At 30.7% G+C, this 12,766-nt stretch overlaps 2 long non-coding RNA genes across 2 annotated transcripts; both read left to right on the top strand.

The window, feature by feature from the left end:
• Nucleotides 1–3,425: 3,425 nt before the first annotated feature.
• LOC11422474 (uncharacterized) lies at nt 3,426–3,970 on the top strand. Its single transcript, XR_003011364.2, has 2 exons — nt 3,426–3,600; nt 3,687–3,970. It is a non-coding gene; the product is annotated as an uncharacterized lncRNA (long non-coding RNA).
• A 7,780-nt stretch (nt 3,971–11,750) lies between these two features.
• On the top strand, nt 11,751–12,229 carry LOC11418174 (uncharacterized). The gene is made up of 2 exons (XR_003011302.2): nt 11,751–11,942; nt 12,043–12,229. It is a non-coding gene; the product is annotated as an uncharacterized lncRNA (long non-coding RNA).
• Nucleotides 12,230–12,766: the final 537 nt, after the last annotated feature.

Here is a 12,766-nt window from a genome sequence, read left to right as displayed (position 1 = left end):
AATTCTTGTAATAATTCTCAAGTAAATATAGACATGAATTTGGAGCCAGCAAATAGTGGCACTAGCTATGGGATCCTACAACGGTGGAAGAGGGAAGACTCCCTCAAGAGAGCCTCTTTGGGATTGAGAGGTGTTTACTCTATTTTTCTCTTGACTTCTTTCCTCCTCGTGGCAAGTAACAACCATGGTTATTGGGAAAATTTTGACCACCATGATAGCGAAATTCGTAAGCGCACGGTTCTATCGAAGTAGTAAAATATCGTTCCATAGGAGGTTTTTGTAATTATTGTTTTCCTTTCTAATTATGATTAGCTGAAAGGTTAAAAGTTTAGAAATTAAACAGATTGATTGATATAAAATTCAGATAATAAAAAGCGTCTCGGGATTATTGCTTCATCGTAATGACAAATTACTCACAATCCAAACCTATATTTTCCTCTTAAATTAAATTCGTTTCTAAAGACAAGTTTCTCTAATGTATTTCATGGTTCCTTTCAGAATCCATGAGTGTGTTTCAATAGCAATCACGCCTATTCTCATGGTTGATTGTTATTGAAACCCTTTAAGAGCGAAACTTATTGACTCAATACTTCACAAAACTATTCATCTGGGGTGTTCCCATCAAGTTTTGTGTCGTCTTGTCTAATTTCATTTGTTCCAATATCAAACTTCATCTTTTGATCCTTCGTTTGATATTTGAGATGATGAAATAACAACTATTAAACTTCACTTTTCGGTCCTTCGTTTGATACTTGTTAGAAAATAGATTTAAATAAGATTAGGGTTCTAGACTTGGTTTGATAGGAATTAAGCCATTAGACTCAACCAACAATCCCAAGATAACGAGATCTACTCACTCATGGTTATGGTAGATGAAGAAATTAAATTGACAGAATAGAAAGACATGGAAGTAGATTGCTGAATGTAAAAGTGCGGAATTGTAAAGAACAAGGAATTAAAGAACAAGAAAATAAAGCTTTGATCAATTTGATTCAATGAAAAACAACTGTCACAAATATTCCAAGATTTAAAGATGATTTAGAAGTCTGATTGCTCTCTCTATATAAATAGCAAAAGCCATCCTCTAGAAAAGGAAATAGTTCCACATTATAAGGCACTAAAATGGTCATAAAAACGGCCCAAATCCAAACATAAATTTGCACTAAATCAGCACATAAATATGCACCAAATCAGCACAAAAATATGGACCAAATCAGCACATAATTGTGCACCAAATCAGCAACATTTTGGAGGTTGGGATCGCGCAAAATTTCCTCTTTTTAGCTTTCTTCTCAAACAAGCTTCAATCATGCATCTTAATCCATTCTTTTGCTCAAAGACTTGATCATCTATCATTTGTGATTCTGAAAATAAAACGAACAAATTTGCAGTAAAATAGTTCTAATTTTTTTTTTAAACAAACAGAATTCTATTAAAATAAACACTTAAAAACCATCTAAATTACGACTTATCACACTATCAAGAGTATAGGTAAAAAGTATGGTGGTAAACACAATTTTGAGAAATAAAACATTGTTATGGCACTTATGGCTACAATGTTAGCATTTTTTATATGATAATAATTTTTGCTTCTCTTTAAAAAAATTGACATTCATGTTATGATAACTCCTCCTATTAGGGGTGTAAATGGTTTAAGCAAAATTGACGAAACAAAAAATTCAACTGAACCAAATGGAAAACGTATTAGACCTTGTTTAGTTTAATTTCAAAACCGAACCGTACCAATCTAAAGTTACATTTATAAATTGTGTCATGATACTCATAGATCGTGGCGTGATACTTCACTTGTCTTTTATGTTAGGAAACATCAATGTAACATTGTGCCACAATGTAGCAATATTGTGTCACGATTAGTTTCAGAATTCAAATTTTATTTTGACACTCCTTCAAATCGTTTCATGATGCACTTCTCTCCCGCCACAAAATTATGTGAATTGAAATGTTGATTTATGCTTTAGAATTGAGGCACGATGCTAAATTCCTTGGTAATTGATTTTCCTATCCTTTTCAGCATCAAAATAGCCTAAAATTACTTAAAACATTACTACATAAAGCCTAGGCATTACAATGGGCAGGGTGGGGACAAGTTTTACCTTCTCCATCCCTATACCCTACTCTCATATACTTACTAGCTACCCTACCCATATTTAACAGGGATGAGAAATCGAATCTCATCCCATCCCCGACTGGTTCAGGTATCCTCGCCCCATCCCCCTCTCTGTAGTGGACAATATTTTTTAATAAAAAAAGAAATATTGTTTATTCATTATCCTACAAAGAGATTATGACAATTGATGGCTATGGTGACAGGGAAGAGAAAGACCGAGAGTAAGAGTATGGAACGAGAAGAGATAAAAACTTTGAGAAGTGAGTGTCATCTGAGAAATTGAGACTATGATTGTGTGAGAGGAACGATTTAGGGTTTGAGTTTCTATTTATATAAAATGGATAATAAATTGATTTATACATTCGGAACGGGTTTTTGTATGGGTTCGGGGTGGGTACTTATATCCCTGTTATCCGTCCCATACCCATGTTTTAAAATCGAGGAAAACTCAAACTCATATCCAAACTCAGTCAAACGGGGAAAACTTGTCAATTTATGTTTGGTTCGGACGGATACCCGCATGTATGAGTTTTGTTGTCATGTCTAACAAATCATGCATTAAAGAATAAATTATTCTCTTATATTCTTTCTTTTTTCTTTCTTACAAAATTTATCTTATCATAAGTAGAGGTCATGGTTATTTCAATCCACTTGTTCCTAGCAAAATGTTTCTCACCGCTCAAATGCTTTCTATATTTAGGAAATGTTTATGATATATGTAAAATATGTTTTTTTGGGGATAAAAAAAAGTTTTAAACGCTAATACAAAATTGTCTGCCTTAATATGGTACACACGAGCAAAATAATTTTGCTGGTTCTTTTTACAATCCACAAGTAGTCTAATGCCCTTGAATTTTCAAGGAATTTTCACTATAATCACAACTGATTATAAATGTTCAAGCATACAAGCAAGAGACTCTCAAATGCTCAAACGATAAAAACTTCTAAGAATTAATTATAAATAAAAGTGTTTTCTTACACTTGATAAGAAGCTTCGAAATCCAATTTTCTACCAACATATTTTGCTAGTTAAAAAAAAGACACAATTCAAGAGTTTTTTTTATTGAGTTTTTTAATTTGTATTTCGATTTTTGTTTTATTTCATAGTTTGCCCCTATCTATCGTAAAAAGGATAGAAATTAAAAAGAAAATAAAATAAAATAAAATAATGGAAGGTTACCCTTTTTCGATTGAGCTAAGTGTAATTTTGACTAATTGATTACCTATGATATGTTTAATAATAAATTTTAATTCTAAGACGTTTTCTTGAAAACCAATAAGTGCAAAATAAAAACAATAAAAATCATTGAAACAAAGAAACAAAACATAGAACTTCTACAATATAAAGTGATCAATAAATTTGGTTCTATTGCAAGCTTAAGAGAAGAAGAAAAAAATGGTCAAAATTATTAAGTATGTTAATTTATTGATTCTCTTTATTTCCATTTTTCTTGTGGTAACTGATGTCAGTGGTAAGCCATTTCCATATCCTTTTAAACTTTCTTGTTTATCTTATATACAAAATATTTTATTCTAACATATTTTATTTTAATTACAGCACATAAAAGGTGTAGGGTAGATTTTGATTGTAGGATGCGTATGTGTGTATATCCTACTGTTTCAGTGTGTATTGATCGCCTTTGTCGTTGTCGTCGTCCTCCAAATATGTGATAAGAGATTGATAATGTAATCAAAGGGACTGAGTTAAAATCTCAACATATGGAATACTTATAAAACGGTTCACAAAGCCACTGATATAAATTCTTCTTTCCCAATATTTTGTCTGAAATGTAATTGTGGATGATAGTAATTATAATAGTTACTCCCTGCGTCTTATTTTAATTGTATCTTTAGCATTTTTTTCTATGTATTAAAATAAGGGAAATGTTAAGAATTCCACTAATATAATTTTTTTTTGAAAATTGTGTTGATATTGTTCAAAATATTTAATATTAATTATTTTTCAATAAGTTCAACTTCCTTGAACTATGACCCTTAAAATAATTGTCTTTTCAGAATATTTACTATGTTAAACATTTTGTTCTTCGAACTTCCTTGGCAAAATATTTAAGGAACAAAATTATTTAATTGTCTTTCTTAAGGGCACAAGTTAACATGACCCTTAAAATAATTGTCTTTTCAGAATATCGATGCAACATTTATTATTATTTTTCACTAATATACCCTTATTAATTTAATTATAATCCACTTAATTACTCCACTAACTACAATTATTAAGGATATAAAATATTTTCAATGTGATAACGGCAAAGAGTATGGCAACACACTTTCAAGATATAAGCCAGTTAAGCAAGTGAAGATTGAACCCAAAACTTAACACCACATGAAGACATTTTGTCTCCACAAAAATGGTTCCACAACTTCAACTTTATCTCCATTGTTTCCTCTTATAGCTGGAGTCACTGAAGTCATTTCTTGTTCAAGATAATTTTCACCACATGAAGACAAAGATTGTTGTAACAATCAAATTAAAATTCAAGAACAGATATGTATTTTAATTGAAAAAATATAGGGTTAACTTTTGAGGTTTGGAGTGAAACCTAAAACCAACATGAGAAGTATAACAATTTCAGCACGATCCAGATCTCGTTCATTTGCCTTGAACCAGATCTCGTTCGGTTAACTTTCAACCATTCAACTACATACCGTAATAAATATTAATTTGCACAAACAAATGTAAAAAAAGAATATTGACTCTTACAACACAAATGTAAAAAGAGAAAATAGTTCATATATTAAAGGAAAGATAAATTATGTTAAACACAAAAACAAAACAAAAATGAAGCAACAGGAATTTTAGAATAGAAATACAAATTACAAACATCATGCCAAAAAATAATAATGACATCCAAAACCTGCACTCAACATAGAATAAACATTCAAATAAAAACATAACATGTTTTTTTTTTTTTTTTTTTTTTTGGCTTTCGCACCGGTTTCCGACCCACCAAAGGTGGACGACTAATTCAGCTCATGCGTAGAGACATGCGCACTGGCAAAGCGTTGTTCCTCCTGGAAATCGAACCTTAGTTAAAACATAAAACAAAATTCTTTTTTTTTTTTTGTGTAAAAAATAATGTGATTTAGGTTCAGAGATGAGCTACAACTACTAAATTAATTTTGTCAAAAAAAACTACTAAATTAATTGGGTTCAAGTGATTAATGAGATCAATCAAATGACGAATTGTTCAGGAGAACCCAAGTTTAATTCTTGGATGAAACAATTATTGGTTAGACTATATTTACCTCACGATCGAATTCCAAATTCCAAATTACCAGTAGGCATGATAAATGGGGCGAGGTGGGGACGGATATTACCTTCCCTATCCCGTTCCTAATTCCCTTATATTTACTTGTTACCATACTCATACCTAATGAGATGAAAAATTGAATCTCATTCCCGTCTCTGACGGGTTCAAGTATCCAATCTCCCTACCCAAAGCGAATCAATTTTTTAATAGAAAAAGAAGTGTTCTCCAGCCCCTATGGAAATGTAGTACTGTAGAAGAGAAATACTAAGGGTGTGAGATGTGGAAGAAGAACAGAGATAACTCGAGTGAGTGCAGACACATGCTGACATTCTGACTAAGTGAAATGGTTTAAGATTTAGGTTTTTATTTATATAAAAAGAGTATTAATAAAGTAATTTTTAACATTCGAGGGCGAGTTTGGGTATGGGTTCGGGGTGAGGATCAATATCTCTGTAATATGTCCCATACCCATGTTTTAAAATCGAGGAAAACCCAAACTCATATTCAAACCAAGTCAAAGGGGGGAAAACCCATCGAATTGGGATGCATTTAGGCGGGTACCCTCATATATGAATTTTGGTGCAATGCCTAGATCCATTCCTAGAAACCAAATGGTTAACACAAAAAAAAAAAAAAAAAAAAAAGGCCACGACAAACAATAGTTAGGAGTTTAAGTATCAAGCCACATCTAAATTCAACATAACTTTTGGCGTATTAGAGCATATGATAAAAATACGATAATACAAATAGCTATAGCTATAATAAAGAGATAGGATCCACACCAGATGTAAGCAAAAAGACTTGCACTAAAGCTCAACCATTAAATCAAATTGATCCAACAGTTCATAATGTTCAGTAAGAAAGGCATGTGAGTCACGTTTTGGTTTCTTTTCGTCTTTCTTGTTTTCATGGAGAACAAAATGATCCTCAGGTCTATAAAAATTTCAAGGAAATCTAACACCAGTTGTGCAGGGACTAAAATCAATTTGGCAAAAAAAAAAACCACAATATTGTCGATGAAAATATAAAACGCAAAACCAATTTGACTAAAACAAATTATAAATTTTAGTTCAATTTCTTAATTCATATGGATTCTTAAATTTATGTTAAGCCACAATGTGGCCAATTAGTCCCCTTTATTGCCCATTTGTTTTGAAAGCATGTGGACAGTGAAAAGTCCCAACATAGAATTCAAGATGAAATTTAATTAATTAGTGTTGTTCTCTCTTGACGTATTAATCAAAACATTTTTCAAAAACTGATTGCTTTTGTGAAGGAAAAAAAAAACTTGAGTGCCTCAGTCGTAAATTAGGTTCCACAAATTAAACAACGTTTGGGTGACAATTAGTTTGTGATTGATAAGTGGAACTTAATGCCTTGACTATTGTTCAAATTTATTTGATTTTGTCTTCCTTGATGACATACTCTGGGTTTACTCGATCGAAAAGGGATGTCAAGGGAAGAAAGCAAATCACGAAAAATTTCTTATGTCACAAATTTTTAATTTCTCAATTGAATATTTTGAACCGCACGATCTCTTGAATTTAACAGTCCATATTTGATATCATAGAAAATAATAACATGTACACTTCACCTGCAATCAACATCACATACACTTAAAATTAAAAATACGATCGATGAAGTCTGAAATAGGAATAGGAATTTCATACCGAAAAAGGAAAAGAGGAAAAACTTGGCTTTCGCACCGTTTCCGACCCACCAACGGTGGGCGACTAATTCGGCTTGTACGTAGAGGCATGCACATTGGCCAAACGTTGTTTCCACTGAGAATTGAACCCGGTATTCCTCGGGTACATCCTTGAAAGGAGCTCATTGCCACTGGAGCTCAAACAACTTGGTTGGAAAAGAGGAAATTTAGGGTACAACTAAACTTACAGATACATTACACCATTGAATATGAAAATGAAAGCAATCAATAAATTATAAAAAACATTACGTCTCAATGAGGATTTTCGATTGTAAACTTAAAACGAATAATGTCGCGAGCTTTTAAATCATTTGAAGCACAAAAATCTTTCCACGAAAGGCCTATTTCAAATGTCATATTTTTCTTGTATATATTTCAAAAAATTTCTTCTGCTCATTGTCAATGAAAAGTATTGGATGTTGAACAAAGTATTAATCAACAAAATGATCTGGTAATGGCAAAAACAATAAGAATTTTTTTTACATTACATTCAACATTGTTAAATTAATCTATGATATACGTTGATATCATGGGCATAATTTTCATATTTAATAGAAATTCAAGACACTCACCAATAGTTTATTAATAACAATTGTTTGTCCCATATTTTTTATATTTACCATTCACAGAAACTTATCCCAAGTTTCTTTATATTTATCAATGACAAACATTTGTCCACTTATTTTGTTATATTTATCAATGACAAATACCTAACTCGAGTTTTTTTTATTAATTTATGTTCAACAAATATTTGTCTAATGTTTTATAAATCAGCTTGATCGTTGACTCAGTAAGGGTGTTGAGTCATTATGTCATCGATTGAATTGCTAAATCATTGGTTCAATTTGCAATTGAAAAAAAAATTAAACTACATAACACAATCTTATAATTTTTCCTCAATAAAAGCACAATCTTATAATTTTGTCTCGATAAAATAGTTGTATAGATATTAAATGGAAGCCATATGAATATCTATATTAATTGTTTTTTTTTCTTCAAAAAAGTAGTATTAATAATAACAAACCTACTTGATCATTCCTATGTTTTTGCGCCGTGTGCTTTGGAGATTGTCTCCTTCTTCATACCAACGTCCACCGTGCCTTAGTTTGATCTTATCCGTCGTTCATAAGGTTCCAATTGATGTTGGTGTACGTGCCGGAATGTTGATGGTTGTGGAGTCGTTGTTAAGGCGAGGTTGGTGGCAGTATTGTCACCAGTATTGGTTTAGTGTGTGGTTTCGTTCAAGATGGGTCGTTGGTGGTGTTCGTGGTTTGTTTTATTGTTGGTGTGTTGTTTGTATTTGTGGGTTTTAGTCCCTATAAATATACTAATTTTTCGTTTTAGTTTCTATAAAATAATTCGTCGACTTTTAGCCCCCCCAAGTTTTCCATTTCCGTTTTAGTCCCTATAAGTAAACTCATATGTAGAATTCATATTTTTGAATAAAATTTTATAATATTATAACAATTTCTCCAAAAAAAAATTTAGTTTTTTTTTTTTTTTTTAAGAAAACATGAATTTTTATGTTAAAAATTCATATTTAATTCATGTTTTCTTAAAAAAATCTATTCTTTTGGGAGAGATTTCTACAATATACTACATATTTTTGCACAATTTCATTAAAAAATAATGAAAGGTTGCCCTTTTTGATTGAGTTAGATGTAATTGTGACAAATTGATCACGGATAATGTGTTTAATAATGATTTAATTCTAGACGTTTTCTTGAAAATCAATAAGTGCATAATGAAAAAAAATGATTGAAACAAAGAAACAAAACGTAGAACTTTTACAACATAAAATGATCAATAAATTTCTATCTATTGCTTCTTACGAGAAAGAAAGAAAAAAAAATGGCCAAAATTATTAAGTTTATTAATTTATCGATCCTCTTTATTTTCATGTTTCTTGTTGTAACTGACGTAAGTGGTAAGCTATTTTTGTATCTTTTTTAACTTTCTTGTTTATCTTTTAAACAAAATATTACATCCCTTACAGTCATATTTATTATTTTTTATATTACAGCAACCACAAAGTGCAAGAATAATTTTGAATGTAGATTTCTTATTTGTATGAATCCTCTTGTTCCAAAGTGTAAGGTTCCTTATTGTCGTTGCATGTGACCTCTGGTTCATAATTAAATCTCAAGGGACACATTTAAAATGTTATATGGAATAATTATAAAATGGCCATTACTCATTAGATTCATCAATATAATAATAGTAAATTCTTCTTCCCTAATTTTTTCTTTGAAATGTAAATGTCGATGATAGTAATTATACTAGTTAATTTTATTTCCTTTTAAACATAAAATTTTATGTGCACGACATATCAGTTTATTTTATAATGTTGTTACGTTTATGATTTGTCTCACTTTAATTTAAATAATGTTGTCCTTTGAACTTCCTAACAAGACATATAAGGTATTACTTATAGAGGAATGATATATTGACATCATTTTTGTACAACCAACAACTATTTTGCTATTTTTTAATATTCTTTTAGTGATTTTGATTGGCGTGCTCCTCACAATATTAAAAGTTGTTGCATAAATTGTTCAATTTTGATTATACAAATAACATTGCTCTTAACAGTTGCACAAGCTTATGTTGCAAGTGAGTTAGAGTTGTAAGTGGTAGCTTGTTCCTCATGTAATCTCTCTTCTTCTTCATCTATTCTCAACACTTAGTCGCCAAGGAGGGGAACAAATATATGTATGTATGTGTGTGTGTATATATATATAAGTGTGGAAAAGTACATGAAAGAAAGCAGAGATACTTGTGTCAAGTGAAGTGTATCAAAGATGAAGAATGTAAAGTTTTACTTCATAAAAAAAAAGTAAAGAATGGATGGAATAAGGATTTCCATAACTTCTTAATTGAGGGATATGAGATCTTATTGGAGACAGACAGACTAGGCATTAGAGAGGATGACCAAAATTATAAGTACTTTCTCTGGATTTTAAAACATGAGGTAAAAAAAATTGTTGAAAAGGATGAATAATGACAAGGCAATTAGGCCAACAAACATACATATTAAAGTAATAAAAAATTTCAGAGATAAAGACATTGGGTGACTTATCAAAAATTTCAACGAAATTATGAGGGAAAACCAAATGTCGGATAAGCGGATTTGATTAAAATAATTTAATTTAGAGAATAAGCAATTTACTACTTCCATGTTCGAGCGGAATTAGGGTTGTCCGTCCTAATATGCTCCATCTAAAATATGGTATAGAAAGGAACATATACAAATTAAATCAGATAGTTGAATCATAAATTGAATAAAACATTTATTAATTGAATCCAACAAATAAGAAGTAATTCATCGTGGGACCCTAATCAAAGAGGTTTAGTTGCACATGGCAACAAAGCTTATTACAAAACAATAGAAAAACATACCTTAGAAAGAACAACAAGAGGATGGAGATCATCTGCCTTGAAGCTCTAACGTTTGACCCTTGTCTTGTACTAGTAGCTTTCTGATTGAATAAAACAGTGTCCAAGGGTTTCTATTTATAGTACATCATTATTTAGGTGTTAAGAAAAGTAAATAGTAGTTTCTTACCACAAGTTAGGGCTGCCTCATGCGCAAGGGCGCATGGCTAAGTGCAAGGGCACATCAGGCAGTAGCCCGTGTGCAAATTTTACAGTTTTTGTTCCTTTTTGAGCGTTCTTCTGTCTTGAAATGCCTTGAAATTTGAAATGAATTTTCTTCAACTTGTATTGTCTTTAAAGACCTTCTAAGATTCAAAAAACCTATTTTGATATCTTCATATCCTCGATCCTTTAATTGGTATATGGTTCTGCTGATTTACATGATTTCTCGTTAAAAAGACTAAAAAAGCTTGTGAAGTTGTATGGTTTAGGATAAATTTAAATTACAACGACTCAAATGAAAACAATATAAAATGTTCATCAAAGGATTGACAATTCCTCTAAATGATCTCCTAATTTCCTTCAAACGTAGAGAAAATAACCAAAATCAGAGGCAAAAATGTCATATGATGTTCCATCATCACCTTGCTCATTGATAAAGTGTCAAGTGAGCTTATTTGTTATGGGGTGTGAGGTAGTTGATAGGTACTAGGTTGAGATTTCACATAAGTGTGTGGAAATTGAGTTGAAGTGTGGTATTTTAGATTGGTGGACTTGCACCATGGGTTCAGAATGAATAATATGAAGATTTTTCAAACACACTTTGATAAACGTCTTCTAAATCGAAAAATGCACAACATGTCCTAGGATTTCTGGTTTGATCCTGTTTGTAATAACCAAAACCAGCCCTTTGTTTACCAAAAACACGCGTAAACAACGACTAAGATGTCTATCCGATTATTGCCCCCATTATTTTGTTGGTTAATGAGAATTTGGGTCCCAAACCCTTTCAGATGTTGAATTGTTGGGCAGATAATTTGTGTTTTATAATTTGTGTTTTTTATTGTGTTTTATAATTTGTGTTTGCATGTTTGTTGCATTTTAATAGTTGCCCCTATCTATGATTAAAGGAAAGAAACTTAAAACAAAATAAAATAATGGAAGGGTGCCCTTTTCGATAGAGTTAGATGTAATGTGGAAAAATTGCTTACCGATGATATGTATAATAATGATTTTAATTCTAGATGTTTTCTTGAAAATCAATAAATGCAAAAATAAAATGAAAAACTCATTGAAAAAAAGAAACAAAACATAGAACTTTTACAACATAAAGTGATCAATAAATTTCTATCTACTACAAGCTTACGAGAAAGAAGAAAAAAAATGGCCAAAACTATCAAATTTGTTAATTTATTGATCCTCTTTATTTTCACGTTTCTTGTTGTAGCTGACGCTAGTGGTAAGCCATATACGTATTTTTTTTAACTTTCTTGTTTATCTTAAATACAAAATATTTCATCCCTTACATTAATATTTGTTTCTTATTTTTTATATTATAGCAACCACAAGGTGCGTGCGAAATTCTGATTGTAGACATCATATTTGTATGTATCCTCTTGTACCAAGGTGTAAATATCCTCTCTGTCGTTGTGTGTAAGAGATTCATAATATGAAAATCTCAAGGGACGGAGTCAAAATGTTATGTTGAATAATTATAAAATGGTCATTGCTGATTATTGCCATCAATATAATAATATTAAATTTTTCGTCCCCAATATTTTGTTTGAAATGTAAATGTCGATGATAGTAATTGTAATTGTTAATTTTATTTCTTTTTAAACATAAAACTTTATTTGCATGGCATATCAATGTTTATTTTAGGCTTAAATGTGATTTTCGTCCCTATAATTTGGGTCAGTTTTGGTTTTCGTCCCAGCAAAAAAAAAATGAAAAACGTCCTTGCAAAAAAAATTGTTTGAAAAACGTCTCTGACCCTACTTCTGCTCAGATTTGGCATGGTTCTTGCCATATGGCAGTTACTGACTGTGCAACTTTTGTCACGTGGCGCTGACAAGACAATCCACATAATTAAAAAATAAATAAAATTTCTGAAAATTATTTTTTAAAATTAAAAAAATCTGAAAATAAATTTAAAAATCATAAGAAAAATTGAAAAAGAAACTTTCAAAATTAAAATTTTCGAAAAACTTTTTTTTTTGACAAAAAAAAACTCTTAAAATTAAATTAAAAAGTGAAAATTAAATTTTCCAAAAATAAATTTAT

This window comes from Medicago truncatula, chromosome 4 (genome assembly GCF_003473485.1).
Source record: "Medicago truncatula cultivar Jemalong A17 chromosome 4, MtrunA17r5.0-ANR, whole genome shotgun sequence".
Lineage (NCBI taxonomy): Eukaryota > Viridiplantae > Streptophyta > Magnoliopsida > Fabales > Fabaceae > Medicago > Medicago truncatula.
Note: the sequence above shows the minus strand (reverse complement) of the source record. Positions and strands in the feature narration are given on the sequence as shown.